General features: G+C 37.9%; 1 long non-coding RNA gene across 1 annotated transcript; it reads right to left on the minus strand.

Moving 5' to 3' along the window:
- Positions 1 to 8042: 8042 nt before the first annotated feature.
- LOC113700192 (uncharacterized) lies at positions 8043 to 9360 on the minus strand. Its single transcript, XR_003450565.2, has 3 exons — positions 9293 to 9360; positions 8803 to 8918; positions 8043 to 8316 (listed from the first exon to the last, which is right to left on the minus strand). It is a non-coding gene; the product is annotated as an uncharacterized lncRNA (long non-coding RNA).
- Positions 9361 to 11256: the final 1896 nt, after the last annotated feature.

Consider the following 11256-nt stretch of genomic DNA (forward strand, 5'->3'; position numbering starts at 1 on the left):
CATCATACTTATACTAAAACAGAAAAATCCCCAAAAATTACAAAAGTTCGTCAATTCAACCAAAAATCACAATATAATCCATAAAGTGGCACCTTATACCACCACTAAGCATCAATTAAGCATCATTAGAGGGAGGAGAGTGGTACTTCATGACTTACCTTTAAAACAAGAGAGAGAGAGCTATGGGTCACCTTAACCTTCCAAATAACTTCACCAATCACCTCAAAATCACTAAGTGAAGAGGTTTTATGGAGTAATTGCAAGTTTAAATGGTTAGATGGTTGAACTTGAGCTAGATTGAAGCTAGAAAGTGGAGTAGAAAATGAAGTTTTTCTCTCTTATTTTGCTCCTCTTAACAGCCGGCCATGACAAGAGAAATGGGAGGAAAAATTGGGTCCAAATTGGTTTAGTAAAGTTAGAAAAGTCTTGGTCAAATTCAACATCCAATGGGTTTGTGACACTTGGCACTTCTAAGCTTTAATCTTATCTTTTTGTCTCTCCATACTAATCCATATAACAATCTCTAATTATTTCATAGCACCTGGTAAAATAAACCCGGTATCCAAAACTTAACCTAGTTGGCCGAATTTTTCCGAACTTTTCGCACTAGTGGGTTGCCCGTCCGATATACGCTCTTAATTTCTCAAAAACTATTCGATACTAGAAAAATCCTCTAAAAACTATATTTACTCATAAAAATTATTTTCACAATTTTTCAAATCAATAAAATGTGGAAAACGTGCAATTAAAAGAAAAATAAAACTTAGTACTTTTAAAAAAATTCACGGGCTCTCACACTCTCTCCCCCTTAAGGAAATTTCGTCCTCGAAATTTTACCTTCAAAATTTAAAGTAACCAATGGCTTGTACCTTCTTCATCTTCAGAGTCAGAAGAAATGAGGTTCTTCATTTTAGTCCCTTCTCCACTTGACGGTCCAGGGTCGGTCTTGGTTGGCTGCTGGTTCCTTTCTTTTCGTGCAATAAACCCTGGGCAATTAGCAATCAGATGCTCGGCGCTCCCACAGCGCAGACATCTCCTTCCCTTTTTCCAACAATCCACTTCAATATGATTGAATTTTCTACAATAACCACAAATTGTCACACCACCCGCTCCACGGCCCTTCTTAGCAAATGATCTACCAGTTTTACCCTTTTCTTTGCATGGAAGATCTTTAGTTGTGGCCTTGCAATTCCTGTCTTTTGAGCTTCTTCTGGAACCCCCATAAAAGTATTGCTTTGTGCCATTGCTACGGTCTCCTTGGAAATCTCTTCGTATTTCCTCTTTAACTCCATGTTTTGGTGTAAGAGCTCAAATTTCTCCGCATACTCTTGCTTCCATCGCCCTTCCCAGTACTCGGTCAGCCTCCTTTGAACCTCTATTTCGTCTCGAAGAACCGCAATTTCCTGATACGGATCAACCCAATGTGTCATCTTACGGAGTTGCTGGAACTCGGATGCTAGCCTGTCGGGCAAAACAATGGGTCATAATACATCCCTAAGTACAAGTGGCACACTCGGTCCTTGTCCAGCTATTGTTTCCCTTTTCTTCTCTTGATTCTTGGCCTCGCTTAGTTCCATGGCCACGACCACGTTCATGACTGCATCTTCCTTACATAGATATATATATATATTTTTTTTTCCTCTCTTTTTTTCCCCCCAACGTAATTCAGCGAATAAATACAGTAAAGTGACAAAAGTAATCAAATTCTAGCACATCAATTACACCAAAGATATATACACATATAACACACCATGTATCAAGAAGACAGATAATCAAATACACCAATACATGCCAAATTAGACAGATAATCCCATGCACAATACTCGAGCCACTGTCATGTCATAGCGGTATCAAAGCAAATCAAGAGTAAAGGCAATATCGTCCCAGACCCAATTAAAATAACCCTGTCCGATTTCTCACGTCACTTACTATGCAAACTAGATATCCAATAACCTCTTGGACTCATTCCAGCCGAACAAAGCCCATTCATGTTCCCAAAATGCAAATCTCACATACTTAACACCGCCTCAATTCTGGAGTACTCAGGCTATGACGACCCCACCTCCCCCTAAGGCGTACCAAAGGGTTCGGCGGACCGCCCGTCCAGCTCTCGCCAGGACTCACTTACTATCTCAATTGAGTCATGTACACACATCCATGAACCATAAATAACATTCCCAATTCAAGCTTATAATTTACATTGGTAGAAATCGAGGTACAAAGTCTCAATACACCGAACGTTCAAAACGTATACAATCTAAGTACAACATGTTCCATTCGAGGAATAGCGCGAGTACAAGTCAAAAATCAAACAACTAGTCTATGCTAGACTTTACATATCTCACACCTCGCTCGTACCCCTGAAAGGAAAACAAATGGAGTGGAATGAGCTAAAAGCCCAATGAGGTTCCAAATAACAAACTGACCATTTTAAAAGTAGCAAAAGATAGCGAGCTTAACAAGTTCAGGAAGGTGAACACCAACACTTCAAGTAGCAAATTTCCAAATGAACTAGTATAAAATGCTTTTGGTTTTCAAAAGAAACATCATTCCGATAAGCAATAATCATTTTCAAGTATAAGGATACGGAAGGCTCTCAGGAGCCAAATTCCTATTGCATCTCCAGAGCTTGATCAAGTAACAGTTGACACTCCGTCAACTTTCAAGTAAGTAACCAATTCAGTAGAACACCACTTAAACGACTCTCCGTCCACCGTTCAACCCCCAGCTGGTCCCAAAATCCTCAAGAACACGGGTGGTAATACTCGAGTATACCGATTAGTCGAGGAGATATCACTCCACTCGACAATACAAGAGACCCAGGGTTCGTTACCCAATCGACCAAACCCTTGCCGGCTCGACTAGAGTAACTTGCCACAGGGTTTCTGGAATTCCAGGAAGTGCGCGCATCATAAACAAGTATATAAAGTCAATTGCAACAATAAACAAGTATATCACGTAAGAGCAAGTGCGATAAAGTACACTCTTGCCCTAACAATTCACGTATATAACACGTAATCATATTGGTCACGTATCAAGTTCAAGCATCTAGTGCAATTCGGTATTTGAAAGCACTCACCAAAAGATATAGTGCCTTTACTGGTCACTTTCAGGTTATACTCCGGGTTCGGAGTCCAAATCTGCGATAAAACTCAGTTTGAGAACTTTGAAACATGACTAAGATTCGAAACTTAGATGTTTCGTTCAATAAAAATCAAGAAATTGGAATTCACTTGGAGAGTAGTCGTGAACACTTGCTCACTTTTTAAACGATAAAACTTTGTGACATTTATACTTGTAAATGCCATGCGAGTCAAAAGTACAAGGAAAACATATTCAGAGCAATCATTATTTCATTTCTCAAGGGTACAAGTTCGGCCAAGTTCTAACGTATAACACTCGAGAAACATAGTAGCAAAGGTCCTTGCTAGTTCAAGTAATAAGTACTTAACTTTTGCTCAAGTCGCTAATATAGTTTTCTAGTCCTCGAGTAAAAATTTGGGCAGCATGCCCTTTGTGTTTACCTAATTTTCCAGCCATTTAGGCTTCATTATTTTTCTTCAACCACAACCCATCATTACACATAAAAACAATTCAAGCCAAGAGCCATTCCATAGGCTCACAATATCATAAAAACAAGATTCACAACAATTATAAGTGCAGAAATTCAACTTAGCACAAGACAGATTTGACGTACAAATGCGGAAATAACATATCCGAGGCTACGCTTATTGGATTGAGGCGTAACCTATGCCGTTTCAAAGCTAAGACACAGAGCTACAATGTTCATGAAGGTCTCTTAGTCCAGTTTCTAATGTAACTTGGTCAAATTCTCAAATTACTAAACCAGAAACCAATTCATCGGCTGTTTAAATGCATTACACTGTAACGGACATAACTCAGTGTACAAAAGTCCAATTCAGGTGTTCTTAGAGGAATTTTAAAGCTACTTCAGAACACTACAACTTTCATGTTTTGGCCCAGAGCTGAATCAGAATGAATCCTGGTCAAAAAACGTGATAAACTGGACTTACTGATGAAACGGACTGCTGAGGAAATATTTAAAATAGTAAGGGTATTTTAGACTTTTCATGACCTACGTTGCTCCGATTGAGCTGAAATTTTATAGGCACCTACAAAATACCATTCTCTACAACTTTCCTTCTTTGACCCAAGGCCAATTCAGCCTCTAACATACAGCAACAAAACCGGACAGAATGGAAGCTAGAATTTCCAGAAATCTGGAATTTGTAGTTTCTAGTGCAACTTTCCCCAATTTCTTGATCTAATCACTACCACAACACCTTATGAAACCTCAATTGCAACATATAAGCATCATACAACAATTTGGGCAGAATTTCCACAAGCCTTAGTTCATCAAATAAATTGGGAAAAACCTCTAAAACATGCTAATCATCCATGATTCCACCACTATAATCAACTACTAAACTTAATTTAACAAAATTGAAAGCAAAACTTAGAGAGATAAGCTCTCTTACCTTGAATAGAGGTCACAAAGAGCAGCCCAAGCTTTCCTTTTCCAAACTTTCACCACCAAACACTAGCTAACCACTCAAAGACAAGATTAATCGGTTTATTTTGTTAGATTTCTCACTTAGTTGCTAGATTGAAGATGAAATGAAGAAATCTCTCCCTTGTTCTTACTCTCTCTCTCTCTCGGCCCTTAGCAGAAAAAAATGAAGAAGATGGAGCTTGGTTTGGCTTATAAGGAAGTAAGAAGATTAGGACTAATGGTGTCCACAATTTTGACCAACACTTGGACTAATCTTGGCCACTACTTTTTCTCTTTCTTTCCCTTGCTTTTGAGCCACAATTTTCGGTCAGACTTAGCTGGTAGTAAGAGGATATTTTGCTCAATTATCAATGAGCTTGTAGGGTAAGAAAGTGGTGGTCAAGTGGTGCGTTCAAACGGTAGTGCGCGGGACCCGCCGGTTCGCGCCGTTTTTCTTAAAAACACACGTACTAGGGTTTTTCTTCCCATTCATTAACCTTATATCGTTGCTCCTATTCACATATTATTTCTCACTTAAAAGTCACTTTTAATCACCAAATTTGATCCTTGCTCCGTTCCGAAAATTCATCCGGCGGAAAAACGCGAAAACCCTAATTTGCCCCAAATCTTGAAACCGAAGTGTAAAACCCTATTTTCTAGGTTCATCTGCACTTATTGTTGAACAATTGGGTAGTAGGGCTTTAATAAATGAAAATTTTCAAATAAAAGGAAATTTTAAGAAAACGTGAGGAAATTTTCCAATTCCAGTAATTAAAATCAGGGTTTCAATTAAAATAGGAGAGATTTAGGAAAACCGGTTAGTCACAAGTAAACTAGGGTTTTGACTAAAATATTAGGGTTTCCAGTCTTTTAAAACAAAATAAGGTTTTAAATCAAACCCCAAAGAGATACACTTTAATGTTTTCTTCACAAACAACCTCCTAATATTCGGGATGTTACAATCTCCCCTCCTTAAAAGAATTTCGTCCTCGAAATTCATCCATGCACTTCGAATAACGTAGGGTATTTTCCTTATATATTCGTTTCTAGCTCTCAGGTCTCACTATAGCCAAAACTTAGTTAAACAGTAGGAATCACGAATCGTACCTTCTACGTTCCCTTCCCCCTTCGACGATCCAGGGTTGGTCTTGGTCGAGTTATGGGCCCTTTTCTTTTCTCGTAATAGAACTGAACAATCAGCAATCCAATGCTTGGTGCTCCCACATCGCAGGCATTCTCCCCCTCTTTTCCAACAATTCTCCTTAGTATGATTGGTTTTTCCACAATAGCCACAAGATAAGTGGAGGATTGAAGTTTGATCTCCTTGTGAGACAGCTTTTAGTTGCCCTCCTCCAGCTGAGGCTCCTCTCGAATTACCTTCTTTTGATGTCTCCAAAATTTTCACACCACTAGCTCCTCGACCTACTTTAAAGGGCGGCCTATCTTGTTCGCCTTGCTCTTGACTTTGATTTTCACTAGGTACATCCCTTTTTCTTGAATGGAAGCCCTTTATTTGTGCCCTTGAAATTGCTATCCTTTGGGTTCTTTCGGGGTTTTTCGTAAAAGTTTTACCTTGTGCCATTGCTAAAACCTCCTCAGGAATCCCTTCGTATTGCCTTTTTAGTTCTATGTTCTCGTGCAATAGCTTAATTTTCTCCGAATATTCGTGTTTCCATTGCCCTTCCCAATGCTCGGCTAGTCTCTTTTGGACCTCTATTTCATTTCGAAGAACCTCGATTTCCTTATATATATCATCCAATTGTGCCATTTCACAGATTCACTGGGACTCAAGTGATAGCCTGTCAGGCAGATCAACAAATCAGAGTAAGTAACTAAGCACAAGTAATAATCTAACCATATACCGGTTGGTTGAAAAATCGAATGAAACGGACGGGAGGGTAGAACATAATCAGGGCAATATCTTAAAATGACATCAAGGGAGCATAACCAAGGGTAGAAGAAAGAAATCGGTCTTCGGCGAGACTTTCTCGACATATACTACAACCTAATCATCCTTTATAGGAACCCTAGCCAAACTATTACTCGATTCGTCCATGAAAACACTCCTGGGTGTTCAGGTACAAGAATCCACAATAAGGTAATTCACAACTCGAGCCAGCCGGTCCCAAGAGTAAATCACCCATATTAGAGATTCCTACCCAGCATACATATCTAAGATCCCCAACAATAGACAATTGTTCCATACTTAACAAGTCAATTCCCACAGTCCGAGAACCTTCTCCCGGCACGAGCTCAAAAGGAGCTCTGATACCACCTGTGACGACCCCACCTCCCCCTAAGGCGTACCAAAGGGTTCGGCGGACCGCCCGTCCAGCTCTCGCCAGGACTCACTTACTATCTCAATTGAGTCATGTACACACATCCATGAACCATAAATAACATTCCCAATTTAAGCTTATAATTTACATTGGTAGAAATCGAGATACAAAGTCTCAATACACCGAACGTTCAAAACGTATACAATCTAAGTACAACATGTTCCATTCGAGGAATAGCGCGAGTACAAGTCAAAAATCAAACAACTAGTCTATGCTAGACTTTACATATCTCACACCTCGCTCGTACCCCTGAAAGGAAAACAAATGGAGTGGAATGAGCTAAAAGCCCAGTGAGGTTCCAAATAACAAACTGACCATTTTAAAAGTAGCAAAAGATAGCGAGCTTAACAAGTTCAGGAAGGTGAACACCAACACTTCAAGTAGCAAATTTCCAAATGAACTAGTGTAAAATGCTTTTGGTTTTCAAAAGAAACATCATTCCGATAAGCAATAATCATTTTCAAGTATAAGGATACGGAAGGCTCTCAGGAGCCAAATTCCCATTGCATCTCCAGAGCTTGATCAAGTAACAGTTGACACTCCGTCAACTTTCAAGTAAGTAACCAATCCAGTAGAACACCACTTAAACGACTCTCCGTCCACCGTTCAACCCCCAGCTGGGCCCAAAATCCTCAAGAACACGGGTGGTAATACTCGAGTATACCGATTAGTCGAGGAGATATCACTCCACTCGACAATACACTACAAGAATTTTGGTCATCAGTGACAACAATATGTCATCACAAGACATAGAAATGTTGTCACTAATGACTTTTATTGACGACTTTTAAGTTGTCACAGAGTCGTCACTATATCTCCGTGGGTAAAAGTATATAGTGACAACACAAAAAGTCGTCAGTGAATGGTTGTCATTAGTGACAACAATATGAAAGAGTTTTATTGACGACTTAGCATGTTGTCAGAGATGTATTGATCAAGGTTGTCACTGAAAAGTGTCAGAAGTTGTCACTTATATGATCTACTTATTGACAATATTTGTTGTCACAATTGAAGTTTGGAGTTAGTGACAAGCTTTGTTGTCACAAAGAGTTTTTGATTCTTGTTATGCAACAGCTCTTTTTTGTAATTAGTGATCTTTAACACTGTCAGCTCCATTTCAATAAACTCACAATTTAGCATGGTAAATTATTTATCTAAAATAAATTGAAAGAAGTAATCTAAACAATCGATAATCAAAAGTAGTTGTTGCATTAGGCTACATGCCAATATAGCATATTAAGTACTCAAATGTCATATTGAGGTGCACATTACCCAACAAAGGTCTATAAAAGTAACATTGTGCCCAAATATCACATATTCATAAGGTACGTTTACAAAAGGAATTAATTTTAAGAAACCAAAGAACATCCAAGCGGACCCTTGCATGAGAAATTGACTTTGTCTTCAACGTCCTTCAGTCATTGCTATAGATAGCTCCCAAAATTTTGTTTAAATAGCATTTATCTGTAACAAAGTAGTAAAACAAGTAGATAAGGGGAGGATTAAAACACTGAAGGAGAAGTAACAATACTTAGGTTGTTTAGCTAAAATATGCAAATCCAATAAGAACCTCAATAATTAAAGCTGTACATTCAAAATCAGCCCCAAACTATTGCACAAAATCAGCTCAAGAAATAAGTACTGCTATTAAACTTCAGCTTCAAAGGAATAATATAACAAGTTGATAATGCAACAAGCACTGCTATAAGTACTGCTATGAACAATATAACCAATTGATAAGACTACAAGCACAACACTAAAGGAAAAGCAACTTTGATTCGCTTGCTTAGCTAAACATTCAAATAAACTAAACTGAACTAAACCAAAACAATCCAAAGTAATGAATAGCAGAGGATACAACGTGTCAAGTATGATAACCAAAGTAATATCAATCACGATACAAGGAGTCGAGCTATCCATTCATATAGGAGAAACTGAGGCAATGTGTACCTCATTTATATAAGAGAAACTGATGCACTGGGTATCGTGAGAAAGATGTCTATGGGTTGCTCAATCTTTACAACCCATTTCTCCAAACCACTAGAGGATGAATACATGGAGTGGTACTGCATAAACAATATTAACATTATCAAAATCCATATACCCAAATTACTCCAATCACAAAAACAACTAAAAACTACTGAAAAGCATTGGCATTGCCATGTAAATGCTTGTTAAAGCAGTAAATATTGTAAATTGCAAGACTTAATAGCTACCATCCAAGGTCAGAACTCATCACTATCCTAGCTTGTGCTCAAACACATTACCTCAATAACACCATCATATCGTACAAAAACTCAAATCACTTAAATATTTCAGAACAACATATGCTAAGCTTAGAGAGCACAAATTTCTATAATGAAAGATCCAAAGTTCAAAACTTTCAAAGTCAAATAAGAGAACTTTAAAAGCAGCAAATTAAAGAAAACAATTAAGTCACCTATTCGATAATCTTCATTGCCACTCTATCTTTAACACTCCGTCGTAGCTTCAAGAATTCAGTATTGCTTCAGATCTAACAAAGTAAATACTCATCATCAATTCAAGTAAATAATAAGCTGAACATAACTATGAAAAATAATATGTTTGTTGAGAAAAAAAATTACCTCATAGCCAGTGGCATCAGATTGGCTATTGATTTATCAGGTACATTTATTTTTTCAAGAAAGAAAAACAAGCACCCTGTCCTCTTCACCATATCTTATTTTATGCCCTAAGGTAGAATACTCTGAAAACCATTTCAAATTACACTTCAAATCACAAACTACTCCTAAGTATAAACTACTTTGCCATACTTAAGTAACCAAAACTGAATTGCATGGAGATAAAAGATAATTAAGGTAAGAACATAGATGATAATTTGAACCAAAAAGCACAGGAATTACCCATCCACAATGGCATAACATATGTATAAACTACTTCACCGTACTTAAGTAACCAAAGTTGAATTGCACAGATCACATACAAAAGTTGAACTAATCTTTCCCTATTTTCTGTGGGCATTCTCCTATAGGTTTGTACAAGTAGGAACGCAAGGGAAAAATTTGACTGTGGTAATAGAAGAAATCAGAGCATTACTGTTCCTCACTGCTTCTTTGCTAACATTTTTATGAGCCCCTTAATAATTTTACCAAACCACATCAAATTCATGATAGAAAGAGCGCAAGGCACAACAAATACTAGAAAATAACCAACTGAATGCATCTGGATGACCTGACTATAATGAATGTAAACATGGTGAAACATGTAAACAAACAACAAAATCCTTGCCATCAGCCAACCAAAAAAAATGAAGAGACCATTAATTAGGTAGGCATTGGACCTCTTCAATCTAGAAATATCAAGATGCCATCTCATGTTGATTTCTGGGGTAGTCATTTCTGATATGAGGACCATGAATATATAAAGCTGCCCCTTCCCAGTAAATACAAAATATGCTACAGAAACTCCGAAAAGACTGTGATGGACAATATACTCTAGTGTCTGTGTGTGTCTGTGTGTGTGTGTGTAAGAGAGAGAGAGAGAGAGAGAGAAAGAGAGTTAAGGAGTTGTTATAGAAACAAGTGCATGCCTCTATGTATGGTAGTGTTACTTATGACCTGTACCAATATTACCCCAGACCATTCAACAAACGGAGTCATGGTCTGGTTTCATTTCAGCCCACAACCTAACTAAAAACCATACCAACTGCCTAACTCAGCCCTTTTAATTGTTCTAGTTTTTAGAATAATAACTGAAAAACTAAACTGATAATAGAAGCTTCAAGCACAATAAATTTTTCATTGAGGCCAGAAAGAATGAGCATAAGAGCACTTCCAACATCACCAACCCTTTCCAGCAAGAAGGAAGCTGCATCTACAATTCCATATTCCTGACAGGGGCGTAAACAGTTCTCTACTCTATAGCTTGACAAAATGACATAGTGACAACTCTAACTAAACCATAGATACACAAGATTAACTAAGCCATAAACTTTTAAAGGGAGAAAAATAAATTATAAGTTGTTAACATGATAAACCAGAGCTTGCTTGTTCACCGGCACAACAATAAACATACAAGTCCATTGAGCATATATGACAGCAGCTTGCCACGCGCATGATTAATAATACATCCCTCTTTTCAAGAACTTCATCCACAGTTGAAGATATACTCACCTCAAGATAGTGTTCTGTCACTTCATCTATCAGCTGAATTGGCTTACTGCGGAGCAATTTTGGGAAATCATTCAATTCTTCAAGGAACGTCTTAATTCTATCTGACTAATGCTTTGCCATCCTTCCACTCGAAAAATGTAAACTACCATATTTTCTTAAGCAAGAAAATTTGAGATTTCCAGTTGTGTGAACTTCAACAAGTGTATTCAAATAAAGAAAAAGGCTCTCTGGGTGAGAGTGTAACTGAGAA

This window comes from Coffea arabica, chromosome 7c (genome assembly GCF_036785885.1).
Source record: "Coffea arabica cultivar ET-39 chromosome 7c, Coffea Arabica ET-39 HiFi, whole genome shotgun sequence".
In the NCBI taxonomy this organism is placed as follows: Eukaryota; Viridiplantae; Streptophyta; class Magnoliopsida; order Gentianales; family Rubiaceae; genus Coffea; species Coffea arabica.